Raw genomic sequence first — 17,230 nt, forward strand, 5'->3', positions numbered from 1 at the left:
ATGTGTTGATCAGTAAATCTAGAGGGCAGTATAAATTCAAAAAAATTCCAAAAAAAATAAAACCTTGGAAACCTAGCTTTGTTTGTGCAAGAGATCATGTGTGCCAACATTGAGGTGATTTGGAGGTGGTCGAAAAAATCACCGCTTTCCGGAGGAACCATTTGGTCTAACTTAAACCATTTTTTGAACAAAGGTGATTTTTTCCACCACCTCCAAATCACCCAATTTCTCTATGACACGGTGACCGGCATGTGCCAAACATGTCCATGAAAGAAAATTTGGAAAAAATATATTTTACAATGCCCCCTTGAGGTATAGACCGATGTTTTGATCAGTCGTCTAGAGGGCAGTATAAAATCTAAAAAAATTAAAAAAAACTTGGAAACCTAGCTTTGTTTGTGCAAGAGATCATGTGTGCCAAAATTGAGCTGATTTGGAGGTGGTCAAAAAAATCACCGCATTCCGGAGGGACCATTTGGTCTAACATAAGCCATTTTTTGAACAAAGGTGATTTTTTTCACCACCTCCAAATCACCCAATTTCTCTATGACACGGTGACCCACATGTGCCAAACATGTCCATGAAAGAAAATTTTGGAAAAAATATATTTTACAATGCCCCCTTGAGGTATAGACCGATGTTTTGATCAGTCAGTCTAGAGGGCAGTATAAATTAAAAAAAATAAAACCTTGGAAACCTAGCATTGTTTGTGCAAGAGATCATGTGTGCCAAAATTGAGGTGATTTGGAGGTGGTCGAAAAAAATCACCGCATTCCGGAGGGACCATTTGTTCTAACTTAAGCCATTTTTTGAACAAAGGTGATTTTTTCCACCACCTCCAAATCACCCAATTTCTCTATGACACGGTGACCCACATGTGCCAAACATGTCCATGAAAGAAAATTTGGAAAAAAATATGTTTTACAATGCCCCCTTGAGGTATAGACCGATGTTTTTATCAGTCAGTCTAGAGGGCAGTATAAAATCTAAAAATTTCAAATAAAATAAAACCTTGGAAACCTAGCTTTGTTTGGGCAAGAGATCATGTGTGCCAAAATTGAGGTGATTTGGAGGTGGTCAAAAAAATCACCGCCTTCCGGAGGGACCATTGATGTGCAGGAGAGTTCGTGGCCACAGAAGATCCCGTAGCCCTTTCTGGAGACAGGACAGCGACGGAATCCGAGGCAGATTAGCCTGCAGCAGCCGGTTTTGGGCGGTCCTGATCTTCTGTGGCAGCGGGCTGAGGCGCTGGTGAGAGTGGAGCCGCAGAAGATCTAGGGTGGCTGGCAAACTCATCATGAGCCCATGATGCTGCAGGCCCACTGGAGTCAGGGGCTGTCTCCACGTCCGCCTGGCGAATGGCGGGGCGCCGCTAGTAGCACACGGGCTGGACCGCAAAGCGCGTGCGTCCCTGACCATTATCTGGTTGCCGCGTGGCCGCCGGTGATTGGTGCGGGCCGGAGGGCGCGCCTCGCCCGGTCCGAGGTGGCCGCGGGTCGAGCGGCGGGTCGGAGGCGCACATGCAGCCGACCGCAACTGGCGCGTCTGGTCGATCTGCCACGGAGACGATTGCCTAGGCCTCTGCGAAGGAAATCCCGAGGAGGATATGTTCCCCACGCCGCGGCACACGCGATATAACTCGCCCGGAACGATTTCTTCACCAGTTTCTTCGCCGTTTCACTGTTTTGTTCGCCTGGCTCCCCTGTAGCATGGTGAGTTGTACATGCAGATACAAACACACTATGATAAGAAGTCGCAAGCAGTTTTCCTTGCACTCTACGTGGAGGATATGTAGGATGAGTATGATTCATCATCTGTATTCATCCTGTATATTCTTCAATTGGAGAGCATGGATGACTAATGTATTTTTCGGATTTATCAGGCTTTTATTTTGTTTTCAGGAGCGAAATATAATTCCTCCATTACATCTATTTCCAAATTTTATCGTGCAACATAAAGAAGCTACACGCTGGCCACGAAGAAACCATGATTCTTGAGGTTGCACTTGAAAAACTCACATATAAAATGCAAAAAAAATATCCCAAACTAATACTGTTACAAGGGAGTGGACAACCAAATAGCTGAGTCATACATTATGAGGAAGTCACTAACTGACAGAATGAAGTATTTTAGAGAAAAGGTCACACGATACTAGACATAGACGACAATGCACACGCCAACATCAGGTTGATCGTCGACGTACTTGTTGTCCGACCGTGCGCACAATGTTGTAGCTATCATAGTTCTTCTTTGAGATCCTGCACATAAGGATATTATTAATGCCATGGAATATATTTGGACACATTAAAACATTAAGTTACGGCATATTAGGTACCTCTATCAATTTGGCGCACGTACGTCGATTGTGACCATCTGCCTCATGACAATAGCTACATCTACCCTTTGTTCTAGTTTTCTTCATCTTTGCCTGTAGCCTTCTCTTCGGAGCACCTCGGCCTGGCACATGCACGGGATCCAGAACCTTCTTGAAACCTTCACCATCAAGGTTAGCCGATTATGGCATCAACGGGCCAAACCTAATGCTGTTACCCTGAGCATTAGTTGATCCCTTGCTATCAGCTTGTTCACTTGTTGATCCCTTGCAAACATCTTGTCCTTCCAAAACCCTTTTTAGATGCTGAAACGCCTCATCAGAGTGGCATGCCTTGAAACATGTTGCGTGACTAAAATTCATTAGCTTACGCTACCTTTGTAGGGCTGCAGAGTATGCATACATCTCTCTCTTTCTGGTCGGTGCGAATGCACATTTTGCACTCATTGTCCACCTAGTGGGAACACAACACCTGGGCAGTGTTTCTTCTTGTAAAATTCCGAATATGTAAAATATGTGGGAACATGGTGTGCCTGCGCATTCCAATTTGCGGCAAGAACAACTGATACTGCGAAGCATACCTTCCTTCGTCTCCGTGCGCACTTCGATCTTTTTATCCATTCTTTCCTTCTTAGACACAACGTATGTGGTAACCTCTGCTGCATCAAGTACCTCTCTGATCTCACATTTTATGACAGCATCTATGCTCCATAAGACCAACTTAAACACAGCAGGAGTGAAAACTTTCGCGGCATGTTTCTCAAGAACTGAAGCATTTTCCTCTGTGAACGGAACGGACTGTAAGGCCTCGACGTCTTGGAGAGCCTCGTTCAAGCGTCGCGACGCAAAGCAACGCTCATAGTGCTCTAGCATTTGAAACAACGTCATCTTAGCCTCAAGATGCGTATGTAGCACCGAGTTTAAACTCTCACTCCGCTGATTGCTGCTCAATCCTAGGAAACAACGGCCCTCAAGATATGGAGCACACCACAGTTTTCTCATCTTATACATCTGATGCAGCCAGGAGTCCTCACTTGTTACTTTATTCCGTTGTAAGAAGTGTAACCATTTTCTCTCATGCTCTTCAATGGAAGATGTATCATATATGAAAGATCGGAATTCCTCCTTTACCGCGTCATCATGCAGATGGCGTACAATGTTCTGCTGAATGTGCCATATACAGAGCCTATGGTTTGAGTCAGGCCACACCACCCTGATTGCTCTCTGCATTGCAAGGTCCCCATCCGTGATCACAGATATAGGATGCTTCTGTCCCATAGCATCAGAAAAGGTCCGTAACATCCACTCGTATGCCTGGCTTGTTTCATGTGAGATGATACCACATGCAAAAATAACGGTGCTGCGGAGGTGATTCAACCCGACAAACGGCACAAATGGCAGATTGTACTTATTGGTTCTGTATGTGCTATCAAAAACAATAACGTCTCCGAAAGCCTCATAGTCAAGTCGGGATTGACTATCACACCAGAACAGTCCCTTCAGATGGCCAGCTTCATCAACCAAGTACCTGAAGAAAAAATCTGAATCTTGCTCTTGCCTCGCCACCATGTGATTGATCACCGTTTGAGCATCCCCGGAAGAAATTGTTTCCTGCTTGTTAGCATGGAAGAAATTGTAAATGTCCCTCATAATGCATCCAACCTCATCATATCCAACGTATTGCATGCACATAATATCCATAATATGGTGTTTTCTGATCCCAGATTTTTCCATGTCTGCAATGTCCGCTTTCTGCTCATCGCTAATTCTTCTGTGTGAACGCAAAAGACACGACAGATCCCGTGGGGCTAGGGGATGGTTGTGTTCATCGATGAAATCCTTGACAAACCACTGACCTGTTTCCTCATGTCTTGCAATCACCAATTTAGCTTTACACCCTACACGAGTTATACTCCGTGGCCTCCTCTTTCTATCTTCCATCTTCCTCTTCATGTGCTTCTCTTCACGAACCCCTTCACGACTACACACAAATTTCCTTAAAATTATATGGCAGTTGGATCCGTCCCACTCGACATAGCTTCTCCAGACACTATAACCTTTCTCAAGACCATATTTATTATAGAATGTATAACCTTCATCCTCACTATTAAACATCTTGTTGGCAATATGATAGTACTCCATCATTGACTCGTGAATTACGTCCGCCATGTCTTCCTACATCACAATTCGGACGAATAAAAATCTGAAAGGACAGACACAAATGCATGCAAAACCTAGTACAAAATCTTGCGTGGAATTTTAAACTTTGCTCCTTGTACATGTTATGGCAAGCGATTATAAACGTCCATAAACTGGGTCCCCCGTAAACTAGTGAAGTGACCATGGATGATGAAAAATTCTAAATTGAATTGCATGCACTAGGGAAACCTAAATCGATGATGACTAAACAAATCTAAGTAGGAAGTGCAGGCTACGAATCAAAGTAACTTGAGATTGGGGCGATTCATACCTTAAGATGCAAGTCCGGAAGCGATGGGATCAGCGGGGGGCTTTCTCCTATACCGTCGCCGTCGTCGCCGCCGACACTGCCGCCGCAGATGTCACGCCTTATTCTTCTTCCTGCTGCCAACCACGTCTTTTATAGTGAAGGGGACCAGGAGGAGGACGAGAACGACGACGGTGAATTGGTTCCTCTCGCCGGGCTCGTCGGACAGAAGGAAGAGGACGAGAAGGAGGACTTGACCGAGCTACTAGATCTAGACGTGGTTCTGGTCGTGGACGTGATCGGTTCAAAAAAAATTACCCTGGACCATTATGCCCTTCTCTGATTAAACTAATTAAGTTAATTCATTCTTAATCCCCCACCAGATCGGACGGCTAATAAAAATCGGAGGGGTAAGTACTCGAAAGTACTCCCAATACTGCCCAAATCACCGTAAAGGAGCTCTTAGTTCTGCCCTATCAGCCCAAAAACAATGGCGTTCCCGGTCTTCCTGGTTGGCCCGACGCCGGCGGACCACGAGAGCACGGCGCAGCTCGAGAAGCACATGTGTGAAGCTGGCCTGCACGAGAGCGCTGAGGAGACGGCTGCCCGCGAGGATGTGTTGCGCGACCTCCAGGGCATCGTCGATCGCTGGGTGAAGCGGCTCACGGCTCAGCAAGAATACCCCGACGGCATGGCCGAGCATGCGACCGCCCTGCTGCTCCCCTTCGGCTCGTACCGCCTCGGCGTCCATGGCCGCGGCTCTGACATCGACGCCCTCGTCATCGGGCCTGCCTACGTTGACCGCCACCACAACTTCTTCGACGTGCTGGGCGGCGTGCTGGCCGAGACCGAGGCGGTGACGGAGCTACAGTTGGTTCCCGGCGCGTACGTGTCGGTCATCAAGATGAGGTTCCATGGCATGCAGGTGGACCTCCTGTACGCCAGCATCTGCCTCCCGGCGGTGCCCATGGACCTGGACCTGCGCGGCCGCTCCGTGCTCTGCGGCCTGGACATGGCCATCGTCCGCAGCCTCAACGGCGTCAGCGTCGCCGACGAGATCCTGCGGCTGGTCTCGGACGCCGGCGCCTTCCGCACGACGCTGCGCAGTGTGAAGCATTGGGCCAAGGCGAGGGGCATCTACTCCAACGCCATGGGCTTCGCCGGCGGCGTCGGGTGGGCCATCCTCGTGGCGTGCGTGTGCCAGCTCTACCCCAACGCCGCACCCATCATGCTCGTGCCGCGCTTCTTCCGGATCTTCCCACAGTGGAAGTGGCCCAACCCGGTGATGCTGCGGGAGATCGAGCACGACGAAGGCGGCGGCGAGATGCCGCTTGTGTAAAATATGGTTGAAGCGTATGCTTTCGCAGGGACGCGTTGCGGGTTATTTATAGATCATAGGTACAAGGGCGGTAGTTCAGGTTGTTAGGGGATTGATCCTCAAGCTAAGATCTATACAAGATAGAGATCAATCCTAACTAACCTAAACTACCTAGAGTACAACCCACGCAACACAACTATACGTGTACGTGGTTTATACTGCACCACCACGTACACATTTACATTGTCTAACACTCCCCCTCAATCATAACTTACCAAGTTGAGATTGCTCTTGAAATCTTCCAATTTACGCCATGATAAGGCTTTGGTAAAGCCATCTGCAACTTGATCATTGGTGGGAATGAAACGAATGTCCAGCAGCTTCTTGGCTACTCTTTCTCTCACGAAGTGATAGTCAACTTCGATATGTTTTGTTCTTGCATGGAACACTGGGTTTGCTGAAAGGTAAGTGGCACCAATATTATCACACCAAAGACATGCAACTGGTGAGTGTATCACACCTAGCTCTTTCAACAGAGTTTGAACCCATATAATTTCAGCCGTGGCATTTGCTAAGGCCTTGTATTCTGCCTCAGTACTGGACCTTGACATTGTTGCTTGTTTGCGTGCACTCCAAGATATCAAGTTGGGTCCAAAGAAAACAGCAAAGCCACCTGTGGACCTTCTATCATCTGGACATCCTGCCCAATCTGCATCTGAAAAGGCACTTACCAATGTAGAACTTGACTTGGAAAATTTAAGTCCAGTGCTCATGGTTCCTCTGAGATATCTGAGAATTCTTTTTACTGCAGTCCAATGTTCAAGTGTAGGAGAGTGCAAGAATTGACATACTTTATTGACAGAGAAGGATATATCAGGCCTTGTTAAAGTCAAGTACTGTAATGCACCTACCACACTTCTATAATTTGTAGAATCATGAGCTCCCAAGATTTCACCATTTTCTTTAGAGAGCTTTTCGGATGTGGAGAGAGGCATATTTGACACTTTGCAAGTCATCATACCAGCACGTTTTAATACAACTGATACATATTTTTCTTGAGTTAGAAGTATACCATCCTTGACTTTCTTCACCTCTATTCCTAAGAAATAATGCAAATCACCGAGATCTTTCAAAGCAAAATCCCTTCTGAGATCTTCCAACAATGCTGTAGTTCCCTCCTGTGAAGAGCTAGCCACAATAACGTCATCGACATACACAAGCATAAAGATGGTGATCTTGCCTTTGCTATAAAAGAATAATGAAGTGTCAGCCTTTGATGGTTTGAAGCCAAGCCTTTGAAGTTTTTCACTTAACCTAGAATACCACGCTCTAGGTGCTTGCTTCAGCCCATACAAGGACTTATCAAGCTTACATACATAATGTTGCTTGTTTTTCACTTCATAGCCAGGAGGTTGTCTCATATACACTTCTTCCTCTAGAACGCCATGAAGGAACGCATTCTGCACATCCAATTGACGAAGACTCCAACCTTTTGATACTGCAATAGATAGAACAAGTCTGACAGTAGCTGCTTTAACAACTGGACTAAAGGTGTCCTCATAGTCAATGCCATATCTTTGTTTAAAGCCTTTTGCAACTAGCCTGGCTTTGTATCTATCTATTTCTCTTGTAGCTTTTCTTTTAATTCTATAAACCCATTTACAATCAATAATATTTCTGCCCTTGGCCGGAGGAACTAGGTGCCAAGTTTTGTTTTTGATTAGTGCACCATATTCCTCATCCATTGCATTTTTCCATTTTTTACTTTCAAAAGCTTCATGTAGATTGTTTGGTTCTTCTGTTGTAGCAAGACCAGCAAACTTGGTTTTACCATACCTGACCGTACCATCAGTACGTACTTTGGGTTTTGCAATACCATGCTGGGATCGTGTACGCCGAGTTTGTTCGGGTGCAGCAACTGTTGAGGAAGGCGCATGTAACGCCCCGAGACCGACGCTTCAGAAGACTTCCTTATTTTCGTGATCGTCGTGTGTTCCTTTTGGTGCTTGCTCTTTTATTTTTGCATTGCATCATGTCATTTAATTTTTAAAACTCAACTAAGTAAATTGCATGGATCTTCGATCCATTTAAATCGAGGGAATTCACATGGTGATTTCTCTTTATAACATATCCTCCTAACATTTATGGAGCTATTATAAATATTCCATTAGTTTGGAATTAACCGGAACACACTTGCAAAATAATTCCCATGCCTATTTCCACTTCAAGTTTCACCTCCAAGCTTTGCCAACAATTCTTTTCCCTCTTATCGAGGCCCTTCCTAAATGTTCAACATGTTGGACACTTTGTAATCCTACTCCTTCTCATCTTCTTTTCTGTTTCATCTTGCCTTTGCCATCTAAAACATCATCTAGTGCAACACCCCATCACAAGCGTCTTCCTTTCAATTCTCACCCATTTATTGCAAGTGGTATTTTTCTGTCCCAGTAAAATGTTCACTTACTTTCTGTAAATCTTAAACCATGCCAACTACCTCTTTGTCAAATTTCATCTCTGTTAAAGTTGTTTTGGTTGGGCTAAGAATTTACTCAAGTTTGAATCAAATTCAAACTTGTTTAAATTTTCTGTCTCTAAAAGTTGCCAAACCAATTTTATTAAATCTTGCATGTTCCCAGGAGCATGAGGATATTCTTACATCTTCCAAATTCTTTCCCTAGTTCCCCTTCTTTTCTTTTTCTGAAATCTGTTTATTATAAAAACAGAGAGAAGGGAACTACCTTTTTCCTTATCTGGGCGCTGCTCTTGGGCCTTCCCCTCTCCTTACAGCCCGCCGCAGTCCACTTGGGCCTCCTGTTAGCCGCCGCCCGAAGGCCCATCCCCGCGGCCCACCTAAGCCAAACCCTAGCCCGATCTATTCCCCATCTCTCCCTCTCGTCCCTCCCTGCGCCGTCACGCACACACACGCCCGCATAGAGCCAGGGAGAGGAGCTCCCTTCTGCTCGCACCCTCCATGGCTTGCTGCTCTCTCCAGCGCCCAGCCTCCTCCTCGTCCAGAGACGCAGCGCCATCCCCACCTCCAGCCGCGCCCGTCCTGGAGCTCGCCCGCCGTCCAGTCGCGTCGCCATGCCTGGCTTGCTCCGGCCATGGCCACGTCGCCCCGTGCCTCTGCCTCCGCGCCACTCGTCGGAGCCCCGCGAGTTCGTCCCCGCCGCGCCAAGCCCTCTCCATCGACCTCCGCGACCAGCGCCTCCACTACCTCCCCGTCGTTGCGCCTGCCTCCTCTCATCGCGCCGTCCCCGTCCTCTTTCCGGCAGGATCCGCTCCGCCGTCGTGGTTCCCGGCGTCCCGGACCTCCCCTGCTTCGCCAAGTTCGCCGCGCCGCCCTGGGTCTCCGTCGGGGTCGACCTCCTGCCCCGCCGGTCTACCTCCCCATGCCGGCAGCAAGCCTCGCTGCTGCCGCTTTTCACCAAGTCTCAGCTGCTCCCCTGCGTCGCCGGGAGCTCCTCCAACTGTTGCCCCGTATACCGCGTTGCTGCTGCCATTGGATCACCGAGACCGATCCTCCGAGGAACCACGTGTTCAACTACACTATGAGCGGCAAGTACCACTACGACGGTGTTCGACTACGTGGATTCACCAAGTATTTCTTCGGATACACCAAGTTGACTACACTGCGAGACCCGTACCCGGACCGTCAATCTTCTCCGAGAATTTTGCCAAGTACCACGACATCCGGAGCCCCGAATACACCAAGACCGTCCCGGATAATGTCAAGTACCTCTACCGACGACCCCGAACATCTACGAAAACGTGTACCACTACCGTCGCCGAAGACCCGCGTAACGGAACCGTCAAGTTCAACTACCTTCGTGTACCACTACTTCCCTCGACGATTTTGAACCGCTCCGAAAATGCACGCTTCGAAGGTATAACCGCCGAGAACGACGCCCGTGAACGAATGTGTGTGTGTGGTATGAGATGCTCGTGTTTGCACCGTTTCCGAGTTGTCATTCCATGTTCCTCCTCGTTGTCATGCCATCGTCCTGTGGGAACCCGGTAACCGGGATCACCCCACCATCTTTTGCATGTTCCGCACATCCACATCTTCGTTTGCACCGGTCGCTCAACGAATTATCGGAACCGGGACGTTGCCATGGCATCGTTTCCGTTTTCATCGCCGTGGCACCCAATTCTTTCTGCCATGGTGACCAAATGCTCCTAATCATCTTCATGTCAACATTTTCATAAAATTGCTTAAACCTTGCATATGTCATGCGCATCATGATAACAACATTTAAAATGTCTAAAATTGATGGTTGCATTAAAATTGCTAAATGACATGAGGATTTTCCGGTATTGTCGTTTGTTATTTCCGGCCTCATTTAAACTTGCCTTCATAGATAGTTTCCATATGCTTCACCTCTTGCCATGGTTAAAAACATTTAATATTGTTGGGTCCATAAACGAGAGAGAACTAAATAATTGATGTGGTGTTTCGTCAATATGCAACTCGTTGCATATTGAGCTCCACTTAATTTGTAGTGTTGTTTGTTGCACTTTGCCATGCCATGCCTCATTAAACCGGACATGCATCATATTTGTTTTTGCATCATGCCATGTGTATGTGCTGGTTGTTTACTATGTTGTTTGTTTCTTTCCGGGTTGCTTCTCTCGTTAGCTTCGGTTTTGTTCCGGAGTTGTGAGGATTCGTTCGACTACATCCGTTTGTCTTCTTCATGGACTCGTTCTTCTTCCTTGCGGGATCTCAGGCAAGATGACCACCCCTCGAAATCACTTCTATCTTTGCTTGCTAGTTGTTCGCTCTATTGCTATGCTGCGCTACCTACCACTTGCTATATCATGCCTCCCATACTGCCACGTCAGCCCCTAACCTTTTCACCCTTCCTAGCAAACCATTGTTTGGCTATGTTACCGCTTTTGCTCAGCCCCTCTTATAGCGTTGCTAGTTGCAGGAGAAGATGAAGATTGCTCCATGTTGGATTCTATTTATGTTGGGATATCACAATATCTCTTATCTTAATTAATGCATCTATATATTTGGTAAAGGGTGGAAGGCTCGGCCTTATGCCTGGTGTTTTGTTCCACTCTTGCCGCCCTAGTTTCCGTCATACCGGTGTTATGTTCCTTGATTTTGCGTTCCTTACGCGGTTGGGTGATTTATGGGACCCCCTTGATAGTTCGCTTTGAATAAAACTCCTCCAGCAAGGCCCAACCTTGGTTTTACCATTTGCCTACCTAAGCCTTTTTCCCTTGGGTTCTGCAGACTCAAGGGTCATCTTTATTTTAAACCCCCGGGCCAGTGTTCCCCTGAGTGCTGGTCCAAACTAGAGCCACTTGCAGCGCCACCTCGGGGAAACTCGAGGTCTGGTTTTAGTTGTACGTAGTGTTCATCCGGTGTGCCCTAAGAACGAGATATGTGCAGCTCCTATCGGGATTTGTCGGCACATCCGGGCGGCTTTGCTGGTCTTGTTTTACCATTGTCGAAATGTCTTGTAAACCGGGATTCCGAGACTGATCGGGTCTTCCTGGGAGAAGGTTTATCCTTCGTTGACCGTGAGAGCTTATGATGGGCTAAGTTGGGACACCCCTGCAGGGTATTATCTTTCGAAAGCCGTGCCCGCAGTTATGTGACAGATGGCAATTTGTTAATATCCGGTTGTAGAGAACTTGACACTTGACCTTAATTAAAACGCATCAACCGCGTGTGTAGCCGTGATGGTCTCTTCTCGGCGGAGTCCGGGAAGTGAACACGGTTTCTGGGTTATGTTTGACGTAAGTAGGAGTTCAGGATCACTTCTTGATCATTGCTAGTTCACGTCCGTTCCTTTGCTTCTCTTCTCGCTCTTGTTTGCGTAAGTTAGCCACCATACTTGCTTAGTCGCTGCTGCAACCTCACCACTTTACCCCATCCTTTCCTTTAAGCTTAAATAGTCTTGATCTCGCGGGTGTGAGATTGCTGAGTCCTCGTGACTCACAGATACTTCCAAAACAGTTGCAGGTGCCGATGAGACCAGTGCAGGTGACGCAACTGGGCTCAAGTGGGAGCTCGATGAAGATCTTGTTCGTTGTGTTGTTTCTTTTCATGTTGATCAGTAGTGGAGCCCAGTTGGGACGATTAGGGATCTAGCAGTTGGGTTGTCTTCTTTTATTTTGGTTCCGTAGTCAGACCTATGTGTGTATCTTGAATGATGTATGATTATTTATGTATTGTGTGAAGTGGCGATTGTAAGCCAACTCTTTATCCCATTCTTGTTCATTACATGGGATTGTGTGAAGAGGACCCTTCTTGCGACAAAACCACAATGCGGTTATGCCTCTAAGTCGTGCCTCGACACGTGGGAGATATAGCCGCATCGTGGGTGTTACAGCGCAGAAGATCCCGCAGATGGCACAGAAGATCCCGCCCGATCTGCCGCAGACGAGCCAGGCGCACCCGATCCGAGGCAGATATCGACAGGATCAGCGGCAGACCCAGAGATGTTGTCGGGGGCCCGCCGTTCTCCCGCGTCGATGCGCGGCGCAGAGGCCGCCACCTGGCGACTCGGAGGAGCCGTCGTACCACCCCTGGACCCGCCTGATCCGGAGTGCGCTGTGGGGCTGCTCCCAGCGGACCCACGGTCAGCGTCAGCGCGCACAGGCGTGCGCGTGGACGGGTCGCGGTCGCATGTGGGCAGGTCGCAGTCGCGCATGGGCAATTCACTGTCCCCACCTGCAGGCGCGGCGTTCGAGAGATTGCCCTCGCGATCGCCGCCTGCAGAACTGTCGCCGCCAAACGCGCCAGCACCTGGATCCTCCTCGTGTTCCGCGTCAGTCTGATGTTGCATAAAATCATGGCGCACAACAGGATTTCCTCCAAAATTTATAGCAGGATTTGCATGAAAATTAACCGATGGATTAGCACTAATTTCATCCCCGTGATCAAGAGGCTCGGTGGTGACGGAATTTTCAGGGAGAAGAAGAACTTCTGACCTAAGGAGAGCACCGGCATTGGGGTTTAGTGAGGCAAAAGGAAACACGGTTTCATCAAACACGACGTCACGAGATATGTAAACTCGTCCAGCGGCTACATCCAAACACTTGAATCCTTTATGAAGATTGCTATAACCAAGAAAAACACAACGTTTGGAGCGGAATTCAAGCTTCTTAGAGTTGAATGGGCGGAGATTACGCCAACATGCGCACCCAAAGGTGCGGAGAGCATGATAATTTGGTTTCTCCTGGAACAATCGTTCGAGAGGTGTTTCAAGGTTTATCACCTTACTGGGAGTTCTATTGATAAGGTATGTGGCAGCTATAAAGGCCTCATCTCAAAATTTTAAGGGCATGGAGGCATGGGCTAATAGTGAGAGTCCAACTTCCACAAGGTGCCGGTGTTTCCTCTTGGCCGACCCGTTTTGCTGGTGTGCGTGAGGGCAGGAGACGTGATGAGTTATGCCAATTTGCTGAAAGAAGGAGTTTAAACGCTCGTACTCACCACCCCAATCTGTTTGCATGGTGATGATTTTACGATTAAAGCGTCTTTCAACAAGAGCTTGGAATTCATGAAATATTTTGAAAACTTCAGACTTATGTTTAAGAATGTAAATCCAAGTGAACTTGCTGAAATCGTCAATGAAAGTCACATAATAATTCTTTTTATTAATAGAATCTCGGGCAGGCCCCCATACATCAGAAAAAACTAGCTCTAAAGGAGCATTGGAAACACTAATGGAATTCGGATAGGGGAGTTGGTGACTTTTGCCTTTTTGGCAAGCATCACATACACTCTCTTTATTCAACTCACTGTTTGAAAAGGAAATTTTATTCTTCCTAAGAACATGTTGAACGATTGTTGACGAAGGGTGACCTAATCGGCTGTGCCACCTCGATGGAGAGACATTGGTGGCACCAAACGCCTGCCTGCGCGAGCTCAAAGGTGCAGATGAAAGGGGATAGAGGCCGCCCCTACACCTGCCTTGGAGGAGGGTTTTCTTCGTTGCCTTGTCCTTGACAAAGAAATAGTGTGGATGAGTTTCAAGAAAGGCGTGATTGTCATGTGATAAACGATGAGCAGAGATCAAGTTTTTGGTTGCTTTAGGAACATGCAATATATCTTTGAGATGGAGATTGCGAGTGGGGGTATGAATGTAGGCTTGACCAACATGGCTAATTTTCATATCTGCGCCGTTGGGCATGTTCACTTGATCCTGGCCAGAGTACTTCTCCCTCATGGTGAGCTTGTCAAGCTCACTGGTGATGTGATCTGTCGCCCATGTGTCGACGTACCAGTTGGTGTCGACCCCGTAGGAGCTGGTGTTGGTGTTGACAGCCGCCGCGCTCTTCTCCTTGGTGAACGCAATGTAGAAGCGGCGGTAGCACTCCATAGCAACATGATTGGGCTTGGAGCAGATCTGACAGAAGACCTCAGGGAGATCGTTGCGGCCTCCTCCTTGGCCGCGACCTCCACGGCCTTGTCCGCGGCCGCCGCCGCCACCTCTGCGGCTGCCGCCACGTCCACCCCTCGTCCACCACGACCGCCGCCACGAGAGACGGCGTTGGCGGAGGAGTGAGAGGGTTGATGCCTGCCGTCGAACATGGCGAGCCTGTTCTCGAAGCCGACGAGGAGAGAGTAGAGCTCGTTCACCTTGATCGGCTCGGCCCTGGCGCACAGGGAGGAGACGAAGCCCATGCAGTCGAAGTCGAGGCCGGCGAGGATGTATGACACCATGTCATCGTCGGTGAGGGGCTTCCCAACAGAAGCCAGCCCGTCTCCGAGCACCTTCATGCGGCCGATGTACTCGGCAACAGTCGAGGTGCCCTTCTTGGTGTTTGACAGGGCGATCCTCGTGTTCACCACGTGCGCCTGGGTTTGGGAGATGAACATCTCCGTGATGGAAGTCCATGCTGCCGAGGCCGTGGTGCAGTGGGCAATCTGGATCATCACAGGAGGTGAGACTGAATTGAACAGAAAACTCAAAACCTGGGAATCCTGCGCCTTGGCGATCTCCTACACCGGATTGGGCACATCTGTTGGCTTGCCCTCCTTATCCGTGAGCTTGGGCGCCGACTCTTCTCTGTCTGGGTTGATGTAGGAGACGAGCTAAGCACCGCGGATGGCAGCAACCGCTTGGGCACGCCACACCAGGAAGTTGGAGCGATGGAGGCGATCGGCGATGGGAATGAGGGCTGGTGCGGCGGCGGCGGTGGAGCTTGAGGCCATGGCTAGGGTTTTGGGATGTGCTAGAGGTTAGGCTCTGAATACCATGTAAAATATGGTTGAAGCCTATGCTTTCGCAGGGACGCGTTGTGTGTTATTTATATATCATAGGTATAAGGGCGGTAGTTCAGGTTGTTAGAGGATTGATCCTCAAGCTAAGATCTATACAAGATAGAGATCAATCCTAACAAACCTAAACTACCTAGAGTACAACCCACGCAACACAACTATACATGTACCTGGTTTATACTGCACCACCACGTACACATTTACATTGTCTAACAGCTTGGGCTCCCCGTGTGGGACCCGGGGAGGAAACCCCGCGACGGGAGCCACCTCATGCCCGTCATCACGCCGGCATACCCCTGCATGAACTCGTGCTACAACGTCTCCCGCGCCACCCTGCGAACCATGACAGCGGAGTTCGAGGCGGCGCACAAGGTTTGCCAGGAGATCGCCGTGGCCGGCGCGTGGGGCGCGCTGTTCAGACCGTTCAATTTCTTCAAGGCGTACAAGAGCTACCTGCGGGTGGGCGTGAAGGTGGCCGGCGGGGAGGAGGATCTCCGGGAGTGGAAGGGGTGGGTGGAGTCGCGGCTGAGGCAGCTGGTGGTCAGGGTCGAGATGGCCACGGCCGGCATGCTGCTCTGCCACCCGCACCCGCACGCCTACGCCGCCAAGCCCCATGATGATGATCGGCGGCGCGTGTCCTCCTTCTTCGTGGGCCTGTCCAAGCCGGCACCGTCGCCACAGCAAGCGCCGCAGCCGCCGCAGTTCGACCTTCGCCTGACGACGCAGGAGTTCAAGGACGAGGTGTACACGTACGCGTTCTGGAGGCCTGGCATGGAGCTGGACGTCTCGCACACCCGAAGGAAGGACCTGCCGCCCTATGTGCTGGAGCAGATTCTCTCCACTGATCGTCTCAAGAGGAAGCGCTCCGACGATGATTCCGGCAACTCCGAGTCGAGCCCGGTCAAGAGGCGGCGGCAGCAGGCAGAATCGGGTCTTCACCAGAGAGCGAGACTTGAAAGAGAAATGACGTCCTCCTCTACTGGCAGCAGCACACAGATAGCACTGATGATTCAGGACAAGGCATCGTGATCTGTTCTAGCTAAGCTAGAGCGCCGCCCAGTTGATCAGGGGAAAACAGCTATAATCAGGCTGAGCCAGTGCTCAAGTGAACACCTATAAGTTAGGAGTTGGTAATTCCCCCAACTACAAGTATTTCGATACAGGGGAGTAGTACTCTGTAACAATCGAAAGCTGCATGATGTGACTGAGATGTCATTGTACCACCTGAGAACGATGTATCTTTTAGCATATAAATAATGCAAATTCTCTTGAGATAATCATTTAGCCCATGTTGAAATGTTTTTCTCTTCCCCGCAAAAAAAAGAAGAAATGTTTTTCTCTTCTCTTTAAGGAGCTGTGCTGTAATTTTGGTGGTTCAGAATCGCTGTTTGAACGAATTTAATGTGAATGCTTACATTGCTCTCCAATTACCGTGCGAAGCAACATGATGAATCTATTTTAACTGTGGGGTCCAAAAAAGAGGGAAGGTCTGTTAACTTCAGTTTGCTAGAACATTGGCAAAAACATGTGGATGACAAATGTATGAATCATATCCATATGACAGCGACTTTAAAAAATTCACAAGTTTTACTTCTCAATGCTAACAGTTGTCAAAACTTTCGTAATATCGCTCTCAGGTGGTTTTATTATCTCTAAAAGGCCTTAAGAGAGTGGCATCACCAAATTCTTCTTCTAAAAACCTTACTAGTAACAGTAACTGGCTTTAGATACTAGGGAAACCAGAAGAAGAAAAATGGTCATAAATCACAAGTACTCTCTCCGTTTCAAAATAGATGATTCAACTTTGTACTAACTTTATATATAATAGGGAATTAACTTTGACACAGACTATAAATCATGTTGGCAGTGACGGAGCACGGGGGAAGG

General features: G+C 48.5%; 1 pseudogene; it reads left to right on the forward strand.

The window, feature by feature from the left end:
• The first annotated feature begins 5,268 nt into the window (after nt 1-5,268).
• Nucleotides 5,269-16,392, forward strand: LOC123049457 (nuclear poly(A) polymerase 4-like; annotated as a pseudogene).
• The last annotated feature ends 838 nt before the right edge of the window (nt 16,393-17,230 follow it).

The sequence above is a fragment of the Triticum aestivum genome, chromosome 2D, assembly GCF_018294505.1.
Source record: "Triticum aestivum cultivar Chinese Spring chromosome 2D, IWGSC CS RefSeq v2.1, whole genome shotgun sequence".
Lineage (NCBI taxonomy): Eukaryota > Viridiplantae > Streptophyta > Magnoliopsida > Poales > Poaceae > Triticum > Triticum aestivum.